This window comes from Lissotriton helveticus, chromosome 8 (assembly GCF_964261635.1).
Source record: "Lissotriton helveticus chromosome 8, aLisHel1.1, whole genome shotgun sequence".
Classification (NCBI taxonomy): Eukaryota; Metazoa; Chordata; class Amphibia; order Caudata; family Salamandridae; genus Lissotriton; species Lissotriton helveticus.
The window spans coordinates 1723166804-1723179581 of NC_136069.1; the positions used below are offsets into that span (position 1 = coordinate 1723166804).

The 12778-nt window shown below is 47.5% G+C and overlaps 1 long non-coding RNA gene across 1 annotated transcript; it reads left to right on the forward strand.

The window, feature by feature from the left end:
• The first annotated feature begins 10170 nt into the window (after positions 1 to 10170).
• On the forward strand, positions 10171 to 11142 carry LOC144772183 (uncharacterized). Its single transcript, XR_013599683.1, has 3 exons — positions 10171 to 10243; positions 10338 to 10446; positions 10536 to 11142. It is a non-coding gene; the product is annotated as an uncharacterized LOC144772183 (long non-coding RNA).
• Positions 11143 to 12778: the final 1636 nt, after the last annotated feature.

Genomic DNA, 12778 nt, shown 5'->3' on the forward strand with positions numbered 1-12778 from the left:
ACTTGCCCAGTCAGCATGATAGTACCAGACTGCATGCAGGTTCTGCAATGGCAGACCTTAGACACATTTTACAAGGCTGCTTCTGTGGGTGGCACAACCAGTGCTGCAAGTCCACTAGCAGCATTTGGATTACAAGCCCTGGGCACACTCAGTGCACTGTAGTAGAGTCTGACAGGTAAACCAAATATCCAATCAGGGACCACTAATCAATACATACATTTTACAGTAGGGAGCACTTGCACTGTGGCACTGGACAGCAGTGGCACAGTGCCCAAAGCATCTATCACCAGAAAAACACTTGAGGCAAAACGAAAAATGGAAGGGAGACTCATGCCAATGGTGCCAGGTCTAACACGTGTCCCCTCTAGCTGCACGAAGGCGGAAAAATCTGGACAGACCATCAGCGTTGACGTGTTCTGTACCAGGGCGGTGTTCCACCATGAAGTCCATACCCTGTAGGGAAATGGACCACCTCAACAGCTTTGGATTCTCACCCCTCATTTGCATCAACCATCTGAGGCGCCTGTGGTCTGTCTGAACCCGGAAGTGAGTCCCAAACAGGTATGGTGGAGAAGTGTGGCTCAATGGTTAGAGCGGCAGACCTTGATGCAGAACGCTGGCCAGGGACCAGGGTTCGATTCCCGCCTCGGCGGGATCGGGCTTAAATTCCTCTGACCGGATATTCTCGCCTCAGTGCCGAATCTAAGCATGGGCCCCACGCTGCAACTCTGGGCAATAGCTTGCTTAGTCTCCACAACGGCCCCCGATGCACAAGGGATGCCTGGTTTCACCATGGGATGCCCAGGAGTGGACACCTCACAAGGAAAAGCCAGGAGGGGTTCCCTTGTGGTAGGAGTACAAGCGCCGGGATGCCTCCGGGTTACTGTTCGCGCTATACAAATACAACACATTTACATTTACATGGTCTCAGCTTCTTCAGTGCCCAGACCACAGCAAATGCCTCACGCTCAATAGCACTCCACCTCTCTTCCCGTGGAAGTAACCGCCTACTGATGAAGGCTACAGGTTGATCTAGGCCCTTCTCATTCATCTGTGACAAAACAGCCCCCACACCATGCTCTGAAGCGTCTGTTTGAACGATAAACTCTTTGGAGAAGTTGGGTGCCAGGAGCACGGGTGCTGTGCACATGGCAGCTTTCAGAGCTTCAAAAGTCCAAATCACTCTCCTGGGCTGCTTCTTCGAAGTCAGCTCTGTCAAGGGAGCAACAATGTTCCCATTCCCCTTGACAAACCTCCTGTAGTACCCTGTGAGTCCTAAAAAGGCTCTCACCTCTGTCTGGGCTTTGGGGGTTCCCAAGCCAAGATAGTTTCAATCTTGGGTTGTAGGGGTGCCACCTGGCCGCTCCCAACTTGGTGTCACAAGTGCACCACAGAACCTTGCCCGATCTGGGCCTTACTCACCTTGATCGTGAGGCCTGCTCTCCGCAGAGCCAACAATACTTCCCAGAGGTGGCACAGATGTTCCTCTCAAGTGACATTGAACACTGCGATGTCATCAGGTAGGCGGCACTGAATTTCTCCAGTCCAACCAACACCTGGTTGACCGACCACTGAAAGGTGGCAAGGGCATTCTTCATCCCAAAGGGCATAACACGGAAATGGAAATGCCCATCTGGTGTGAAGAATTCTGACCTCTCCTTTGCCCCATCAGTCAGGGTGATCTGCCAATACAAAGACATTTAATCAAATGTGCTGAGGTACTGTGCAGCCCCTAACTGATCAATGAGCTCATCAGCTCTGGGGATGGGGTGCGCGTCGGTCTTCATGACCAAATTGAGCCCTTGGTAGTCCACACAGAACCGGAGTTCGGGGGTTGCATGCGGTGCTGCAGCTTTCGGGACCAAGACCACTCGGCTGTCCCAAGGACTGCTGGAGGACTCAATCACCCCTAGTGCAAGCATCTTTGAGACCTCCTCTTTGATGCAAGCCCTCACCCTGTCAGTTACCCTGTTAGACTTGTGCTGCACAGGTAAGCTGTCTCCTGTATCCACATCATGGACACACCAATTTGTAATACTAGGAACCAGGGAGAACAGATCAGAAAACTGTCCCAGCAACTGGCGGCAGTCATTCTGTTGCTCAGGGTTCAGGGTGGAAAAGAGGTTAACACCATCCACTGACCCATCTTGCTCTGTGGCCACCAGGAGGTCAGAAAGAGGCTCAGTTTCCTCTTCCATTCCAGCATCTGTCGCCATGACCATACCCACTTCAGACCTCTTAAGAGGGGCTTAAGGCGGTTGACATGCAGGTTCCTCAAGGGGTTCCTGGGAGACCGCAAGTCCACCAAGCAGGTAACTGGACTCTTGCGCTCCACAACCTCAAATGGCCTGGTCCACTTATCTTGGAGCGCACAGGGCAACACTGGGGCCTCGACCCACACTTTCTGACCAGGCTGAAGCTCTACCAGAGTGGCATTCTGGTCGTACCACCGCTTCATCTCCTCCTGGCTGGCTTCCAGATTTGCCTCAGCAAGTTGACTGAAACGCCTAGTCTGGTTCACGAAGGCCAGCATGTGGCTATATATATCCTTGGGAGGGTTCCTGGGAGATTGCTCCCAGTCTTCTTTGACCAGACTCAGAGGTCCTCTGACCGAGTGTCCATAGAGGAGCTCAAAGGGACTGAACCCTAGAGACTTCTGTGGCACCTCCCGGTATGCAAACATCAGGCAGGGTAAGAGGACGTCCCACTTACGCCTCATGGGTTCCTCAAAACCCATAATCATGCCCTTTAGTGTCCGGTTGAACCTTTCAACCAACCCATTTCCTTGGGGGTGGTAAGGAGTGGTGAACTTGTAAGTTACCCCACACTCCTGCAACAGGGACTTCATGTACTTGGAAATGAAGTTGGTGCCCCAATCAGACACAACCTCTCGAGGGAATCCTACTCGTGAGAAAATTACCATCAGTGCTCGTCCCACCACGGGGGCCGTCACTGTCATCAGAGGTATTGTTTCCGGGTACCGGGTGGCATGGTCCACCAAGACCAGGATGAACATGTTGCCCATGGCTGTCTTGGGATCCAGTAGCCCCACAATGTCAATTCCCACTCGCTCAAAGGGGTACCGAGCACAGGGAATGGCTGGAGAGGAGCCTTCTGTTTCCTCCCACTCTTTCCACTTGCCTGACAAGTCTGACTTGTCCTGCAGTGAGTGTCTGAACTCCTGCACATTGGGGGCCAATGAAAGTGGGTGACAAGCCTCTCAAAGGTCTTTTCCTGCCGAAATGTCCTGCTAATGGCACATCATGAGCCAGCCCCAGTAGGAAGGCTCTGAACTTCTGGGGTACCACCAGCTCACAAGCTGATGCAGGCTCAGCAACCATAGGCTCACTATACAGGAGACCATTCTCCCAATAGATCCAATGTGACCCAGACTGATCACCTGCTGCCTGGCTTGCATCCTGTTGCCACAAGCCCTCAAGAGAAGGGTATTCTCTCTGCTCCCTGCAGAACTCTTCCCTGGAGGGGCCGCCTTCTTGCTTCTTAACCATTTGGATCTTGGCTTATTATAAGCACTACAGACAAAGAAAACATGTGGGATAGTTTCCAATTCGGTGCTGCAGTACGGGCAGGTGGCAGGCGTCTGGTGCGGGGGTTTCCATTTAGAGGTGCGTTCACGGACTGGTAGGGTTCCTATTCTAAACTGCACATACAATGCCCTATCTCTTGGTTTTCTTATGAAGTCCATGTAGGGTTCAAGAAAGGGAACAGTTTTGTGCAGTCGAAACTCGTCGGTGAGCCTGCCCAAGTTATCCGCTCTAGATTCCTGGGCATCGACCCACCCCCAGTAAGCCCGCTTGACCTCTAATTTGGACAATGAAGCACCGGAATCCCATGCCACCCAAAGACCGATGGCCATCAGGAATTCCTTTATTTTTGAAAGCCAGGCTATTTTATAAGACCCCTGCAAGCTCATGATTTCTTTAAGGCCGTCTACGTAGCTCTCTAGCTCTGGTGTACGTAAGCCAGACGTTTCCATCACTCGTGCCATTCTTCAGTATATTGGATATGAATTCAGATCACTCCTCTGAATTAGGACTGTACCCCCGCATGACCATGATTGTGGAGTATTAACCCAGTATCTATATATTCAGCACAAGAAATTCATACATGGAATCAATGATATATTTGCGCCCTGACGAAGGAGTCTAGGACAAAAATTCCTTTCCGAAACGCGCGTCGGCGCTTCTTTGTGTTTTTTCTATGTTTCTGTATTGTATACTGATATGAATTGTTATTTGGAGTTCTTTTAAGGTATTGTATTATGAATCGCTATTTTTTGTTTGTATTTTCAACATTGTCGGTTGTGAGCTGGTGATTGTGGCGAAACTGGTTGTTCGGATGAAATGTATGAGTGTTTTTGACTGACTGGGTATGTCTGCCTGTATATTTGGATTTGTGTGGGGTTTCCTTCTGTGTGTATATAATATAAATATGTATATATAGAACAATTGAAGTATTGTGTGGTCACGAGTATGAGCTTCTGTTGTTATTATGTTCTAAAAAATATCAGAAAAATGTGTAAATAAAATGTGATAATATTTTTTGAATAACTTCTGTGTGTGGGACAATGCTGTTTTTCATGTGAAATTTTGGATGTACTACCAAGTTTAAAGTATTGTTAAGTGAGGGGCTTGTTTTTTGCTGTTGTTTAATTTTCCCTGCCCCCTCACTTTATCAGTCATCAGGGACCCTCGTTTGTTACTGTTGAACTATTTCTCTTGTCGCCATTGTAAATCTATTGTTGGACAGGGGGTTTTCCATGTTTATCAGATTGCTCAGGCTGAGAGATAGGGGGTTGTGGTCACTGTGAATAGACGGGATAACCACCATATCCAACACACGTTTCCACAATCTCCTATCTACCAGGATGTAGTCAATTCTACTCGGGCAACTAACTCTGTTATAGGTGCATGCTCCGGAGAAGTCAGACGGAGTGCGTCCATTGATTGCTACCAAAGCATGTTCCAGCACCATGGCATTAATTTGGATGGTGGTAGACGTCCACTTTTTAATGGGCGCGATCGTCAATTGTGGAATTCCCCATCTCGCATCTTCCTCCAGTAGACCTGCCGCGCCGTCGACAGTCAACGGCTCGAATGTGCAGTTGAAGTCGCCAGCTATTAGCGGCAATGTATCCGGGGAACAGCTACTGAGTGAGTCTGCAAGTAAAGCTATAGTTGGAGATTTACCCCCCCCCCCCCGGTATACCTCTGGCATATATGTTAAAGACTTCCAGAATCTCTGGGGCAGGGGAATCCGAATTGTTAACCTCATCATGTCTTGGGAGATATTAGGGGAGAGGGAGATCTTGCAATTTAAAGAGATTTTAACCCAGACAAGCAAACCTCCGGAAGGACGACCCCTTTTGGAGGGAGTTGCAGGGACATGGAAGGTAGAATAGCCGGGCTTGTATACTGGTTCCAAGCACCATGTCTCTTGGAAAATACACAGGTCATACCTTTCTATTAGTTCGTTTCAGTCGGGGAAGGTTATTTTATTCCTGAGACCTCAGGTCTCTACTTTTGCCTTTAGTGGGTGTTGTAACAGGTGGAATTTGGAGTAATGAGCTCCTTAATCCCAGCATTACCTGTAACCTGCGGTGTAATACAATCTGCCTCAAATCTCCCCTCGCATGTGGAACAATCATTGCCCTGTACTTTGTGGTTGTCCTCGCCAGTTGCCAAAAGGGTGGGCATAGGATTACCACAGTCTAGATTTAGGCTCTGTAAGTTACAAGTTTGGATATATGCAGTTTCTATTAAGGCTATAGGTGGGCGAGATGTTCCCGGGGGTTCCATACGTCAATCAACAGCCTCCAGTGCACTGTACCTATTATAACAGGGAATGGGCGGTTGGATGAACTGAGGGCCATACCATTCCTCGCTACGCAAACTGTCTCCGTGGGTCGACCAACCACCTCTGCGATGTACAAATTCCACCCTTCTGCTACCCCTGCACCTGGGATAAACATATTCAAATCCCTTCGCACCTCATGTCTCCTCCCTCCCCGGGTGTGGTTATTATCTCTCAGCCAGCTCCAGCCATTGTCCAACTGCTCCCCGGGCATGTAAAAATAGGACAGCGGTCTAGCTACGATCGAGGTGCCGTGAGTTCCGGGTTTCCCCCTGCATATGTGCTCAACAGTGCGAGGATCCTCGAATGTCACAGCGACACAATCTCCCTGAAGTGCTTTTCTATTAGGGCCCACCCAAGGGGCTCTCTCAACCATCAAGATGTTACTGTGGGTATTAGGTGGTAGTGGGTGGATATTTGCTAGCCAGTGGCATACCTTGTTTTTAAGCGCCCAAAAAGGCTATGAGGATGTCGGGGCCAATTCCGGTACACCTGTCAGAATGATTACATAGCGACAGGCTTCAGGGGGTAGGTTGATGTTTCGGCGTTTCTGGCTCTTAGCGGGAAGAAAAAAATCTGGTTTTGGGGTGGGGGCAGCGTGATTGTTTATTTTTGTTTGATTAGTGCGCTCAGCTAATGGATTGGAGCGGGCACCCCGATTTGTTGAATCTGGGTTAGAACTGGTTGGCAATGGAGTCTTGGGAGTGTTATTTTTTGCTACCACTGGGGGTTTGTTGGCTGGTTGCGTATTACTTGCTAAGACAGTGGCGTTAGTGGCATTGGCTACCCTATTGCCACGGGTTGGAGCCTGATGCCTTGAGTCCTTTTGTATTTCTAGTAACAATTTTTCAATTCCTAGGAGCCTGGCCTCTAGGGAGCTAGTAGGATTTTAATGGCGTTGGTCAGGGCGGAGACTACAGGCTCATCCCCTCCTACAGGGCCTCCCAGTCTAACGGCTCCAGGCTCATCAGCTATGGAGCTATCTTCAAGAATATCAGCCAAGCTGTTATCTAAAATGGTATCATCTAATATACTAGATGATAGGCATGGAGCCTCCTTTCGTGGCTCTTTAATCCCCGTATTGTTCCCGTTCGCTACTCCAGATATTTCCCTCTCCTCTTCTGTTCTGTCTCTCTCGTTAATAGAGAGGCCAGTACTTCTAGCTTTTTTCCCTCTTGCTTTCTTGGTGTTGGGGATAATGGGCTTAGGTTGCCTACATTTCGGGATAGCCCCCTCCCGCTTCCCCTTCTTGCGGATAAATGAGTTATCATGTTTAGGGTCAGCCAAAGTGGCTTAATGGCAGGAATCAAGTTGAGTTTGGGACAGGGACAGGGACTGCGCATCAGAAGGTGTAGAGTCTAATGCTGCTCGCTGTCTGTTGGTATCTGTATGGATCTCAGCATGAATCGATAAGGGCTTATTAGTGCTTATGGAGGTATTGGGTGTGCGCGTGGAACCGATATGGCCCAGAGATGACCTTTTGGCCGCTACTAGTTCTTGGGAAACTCTTCTTTCCATCAATACAATTCCTTGGTCTATTAAGGAGTTGGTGCGGACAATAAAATCGTCAAGGGTTCTGGTCAGTTTTTTCCTAGCGCCTGCCACGGCCATGCTTCTAGTTTCCCGGCTTTCCATGGGCTGTGGCAGGTTCTAGAAGTGTTGAGTCAATAGCCAGCGATAAGAAAGCAAAAAGATGACCCGCTTTTAAAAACCCAATACGGTGTGTGCTTATCCCCGATCATGCACTAGCAGATGAGTATAACTGGCGGGGGCTTACAGTTCTGTTGGATTTGGGTCGCTCCTCGGCCAGGGGATCTGGCCCAATCCAGTCTCTTCAGGCCTCTGAGGGCCGTAGAGGGCCCGGCCCGCCCTTTGCCCGGGCTTCGCCCAGCGCTCCCGCGCTGCGGGGGCTTTTGTCAGCTATGTAGTGGGCGTGGTGGGCGGGTCCGAGCTAGGGAACGCAGACCAGGTGTTACAGGTCACGCAGGGACTCCTGGATATTGGAGTCCCTGCAGCGCTCACAGTCGCCGGCTCTGCCCCCTTCCGCAGCCGACAGCACAGCGCCCGGACTCCCAAAGCTTCCCCCGGTGTCTCAGCTTCTGAAGTGGCACCCTCGCAGCGGGTGCGGCGAAGTGTGGGTTCAGTCCCTTTAAAAATCCTTCGGCGAAGACCTTCTCACTCAAGGGTCCACGACAGTCAAAAGGTGCAACAGATTCCCACAAGAGTTCAGGAAGCACCTGGTTTTCAGCAGCGCGGTGGGCGGTGGGCGGGTCCGAGCTGGGGAACGCAGACCAGGTGTTACAGGTCACGCAGGGACTCCTGGATATTGGAGTCCCTGCAGCGCTCACAGTCGCCGGCTCTGCCCCCTTCCGCAGCCCACAGCACAGCGCCCGGACTCCCAAAGCTTCCCCCGGTGTCTCAGCTTCTGAAGCGGCACCCGCGCAGCGGATGCGGCGAAGTGTGGGCTCAGTCCCTTTAAAAATCCTTCGGCGAAGACCTTCTCACTCAAGGGTCCACGACAGTCAAAAGGTGCAACAGATAATAATATGTGTCCCTCTTCCCGGCATAAACCCACACTGGTCTTCATGACCCAGATAGGCCACTATTTTACTTAGGCGTGCTGCCAAGACCTTAGCAAAAAACTTTGCGTCAACATTTAGCATTGACAGTTGCCTTTAGGAGCCCAGTTCATGAACTACTTTACCCCAGTTTTGGGATCATGACAGTCTGGGCAAAGCTCCCACATGCCAGGCCTCCCGCAGGATTTCCAGCAAAAGGGGGAGTAAGAGGTCGGCTTATGTCTGGTAGAATTCCCCCGATATTCCATCTCGGCCCGGGGACTTACAGCGAGCCATACTTTGTGCTGCGTCCCTTAATTCTTCCAGTTAGAACTCTGCATCTAAGCCTGTCACTTATTCCTCAGTGGGAAGGGGGAGGGGCACTTCTGACAGAAATCCCCCGTCATTAGACGGGTCAAGTTTCAAGTTTAAGTTTATTGTTTGATTATTTAAAATCATTACAAAAACCCCCCTAGAAAAATAGAATACATCTGCACAGGCGGCTAAGATTGTCATACTATATAAAAGATCGAATTGTATCGGTGCTTTGTCTTACATTAATTGCATGAGTATAAAATTCAGTTATTATAAAATTGTACTTTAAACAGTTTTAAAATCAAATAACAGAAGTATATAAAAATATGTACCCCCAATTAAGGGTATGGGGTGGTATTACGTGGGATTATATTTAGTCATCGTCCGCTTGCAGTATGAAACTATTGACGAGATTCATAAATTTGACTCCTCGGCAAGCCAGGATGCTCGACGAGCCGTCCAACCAGCGTATAACTGCTTGTCTGCTAGATCGGATGTTCAGTTCGATGAAAATCGCTTTCATGTACTGTCTCCTTTGGCTTAGGATGGCTGGACAGGCACATAGCAAATGGAATAGGGTTTCTTTTTTAAATCCACATAATCGACAAGCTTCTGAGTTAAAAGCTGGCTTCCATGAGGGAAATAAGTCCTTGGAGTCATGCACGCCCATCCTGAACTTTAGAAAACACATTTTTAAATAAGAGCTTAAATGGGCAGATAAGTAGGCTTGAGGCTTAGACCTCCTATACGATTTTATCACTGTCCATCCATGCCGCCTCTTTGTAAGCTATTTTATAAAAAGAGAAATGCTGGCCCTGCGATTTTTGATAGCTATATTTTGACCAACAAACCAAATCCTTGTTATGATTTGTATGGTCGAATTTATTTAAACCATTTACTTTTTCATATAAATCTCATTAAGTTAAAGCATTGATTGCATGAGAAAAACACTACGTACATACAATTTATACAAAAACATTTGACAAAGAATTTTAACAAAAATACATAAATACATATGACAAAATGACATCCAATCATTTAGTGTACATAAATATACAAATACGGTCATACGAGAAGCATCAGTCGTTATGTAGTATTAAGCAATGAAGCTATTTGCAGTAAGGAAAAGAAAACAAAATGAATTGTAACAAATACAAATTTTCAATTGTCTGATAAATAAACTTGAATTCTTTCTGCTATTGCCAATTCCTTTCTGCTATTGCCGACGCGTTTCGAACTCGCTCTGGCATTTGGCAAGTTCTCATCAGGGCTTTCTCGTATTATTCTTCTGAAAATTATGTACAAAGAAAATGAGTGAGATTTTGCAATCCTCATTTTCGTCCCCTATATACATTGCCCCCTACCAAGACTTTCTAGAAAACGTGTACCTTTATTTTCAAGTTGACAAAAATCAGCTCCCAAAAACGAACTGAAACCGGCTAGAAGTTAGAAAAACAGGGGAACTGCATTTAAACAGCCCAAGCGCCAACAATAAGGTAGGCACCCGGTTCTGTTACCCGTTCTACTCGTTCTAACCGCTGTTTGTAAAACCGATTGGATTAGTTGAGTGACTTTAAACTCTCCTTGTAGGTGCAATAAGACGTGTCCACCGCCGGCTGGCGGGTGGGAGCTGATTTTTGTCCCACGCACGGCTGTTTCAAATATTTACCAAACAGAAGTGCAGACTACTGGTTTGAAGGTAATTTTCCAAGATTGTCCTCTGGCCATCTAGGCGCAGGCTGTCCTGACCATTACTACATTGTAATTTGGTTCGTTGTAATTTTCTAGAACCGAATCTACATTGATTGAATAAGATCTCTTGAAAATTGAAAACCCGCTGCCAACTTGAAAATAAAGGTACACGTTTTCTAGAAAGTCTTGGTAGGGGGCAATGTATATAGGGGACGAAAATGAGGATTGCAAAATCTCACTCATTTTCTTTGTACATAATTTTCAGAAGAATAATACGAGAAAGCCCTGATGAGAACTTGCCAAATGCCAGAGCGAGTTCGAAACGCGTCGGCAATAGCAGAAAGGAATTGGCAATAGCAGAAAGAATTCAAGTTTATTTATCAGACAATTGAAAATTTGTATTTGTTACAATTCATTTTGTTTTCTTTTCCTTACTGCAAATAGCTTCATTGCTTAATACTACATAACGACTGATGCTTCTCGTATGACCGTATTTGTATATTTATGTACACTAAATGATTGGATGTCATTTTGTCATATGTATTTATGTATTTTTGTTAAAATTCTTTGTCAAATGTTTTTGTATAAATTGTATGTACGTAGTGTTTTTCTCATGCAATCAATGCTTTAACTTAATGAGATTTATATGAAAAAGTAAATGGTTTAAATAAATTCGACCATACAAATCATAACAAGGATTTGGTTTGTTGCTCAAAATATAGCTATCAAAAATCGCAGGGCCAGCATTTCTCTTTTTATAAATTATTCTATGGTCCAGCTGACCCTGTGTCCCGGGACCTAACTCCTTATTTTCTGCCTCTTTGTAAGCGCCATTTTATCCTCCAGAAAAATTTATTTTTGGCCGCAACATTTACTATTTTGTTAAAAGAAACTCTGTCCATCGTATTGTCCCATGCATGTTGAAGTTCCATTGTAGCCAGAGAAGTACTCAGGAAACTCCCCAGGAGTTTGGAATTTCTTGCTCCTTCTGTGACTTGATTTTGTCCCAGCAAAGGCTGTTCAGAGTGCCCGCTTCGGAGGATTGGAGAGTATGGCAGAATTTAATGAAGTTACTCATACCCCTGTATTTCTGATCCTGGAGACCAAGTTCTAGTCTTATCTGGGCAGGCGAGGCACATTTCGGCAGATCAAAAACCGATGTATAGATTTTTGACTGTAACTCATTCTGTAGATGCGAGTCTTTGCCACACCAAGGGACCAAGCAGTAGGACAAACTGGGTTGAATTTGGGCGGCCATTACTTTTAACAAATGGGAATAGTTTGGGCATTCCAATTTTTTTCGAATTAATCTATAGGCATAGATCAGCGGCTGGGCCTTGGCTCTGAGGGCCAGTTTATGTTCTTTGTGAATTGTACCCTGCCCGATAGTTACACCCAAGTATTTATATGAACTTTTTTCTTCTACGTGAGCCCCGTTGACCATCCATTTGAACTTTAGTTTTCTACCGTCAATTAGGCGGACGATTTTTGTTTTCTCTTTATTTAGCTCCAGCTGTTCCTTATCCAAGTAGGATGCCAGATTATTTATTGATCTCTGTAACCCCACTGGGGTTTGGCTCAGCAAGACTATATCGTCCGCATATTGAAGGATTGCAACTGGCTCGTTAGCCAATTTCGGGGGGTGGCAGTCTGGTTTTTCAATGTGTGGAACTATGTCGGATAAATACAGGTTGAAGAGGGGTCCATTTCTGGGTTCTCCCGGTAGACCTCAGTAAGGGTGGTCACGCAGCGCATTAACTCCAGCCTGCGTGCTGGCAATGGTACCATCTGGGCGACCAAGCGACAATATAAAGGGGGGGGGGCTCCCGTTTGAGCAGCCACGCTAAGAGCCTCCCAGATGTATCATTTTCACTATGGAGCAACTGACGGTACTCACGCCTAGTGAAACAGTCCAGCCTGTCCCACACTTTGCTGACCCTGCACTGTGCCTGCAGGAGAGAGTCACTTTGCGGTTGCAGTACCTGCCCCCGTGTTGCACCGGGGTCAGCTTGTCTTCAGCTTCCATCAACTCTCGCTCTAGGCGCCCTGTCATCCCCCCTATTATTGAGAGGCATTCTCCCCGGATCACCACTTTGAGAGTGTCCCATTCCACTCCTCCCCTGTTTGCGGTTGCCCGATTCATGTGAAAGAACCCCACAATTGCTACCGAAGCTTTTTCGGGAAAGCTGTGTCCTTGAGTGTTTCCGGACACAGGTGCCACAGGGGAACCCTCGGCCGTCTGTGCTCAGGTCCTCACTCCAGAAGCACTGGGGCATGGCCCGACATCCCCAGTGGACGAGCTCGCATTGCAGCCTCGGAACCCCCCTCCTTTAGCGCTG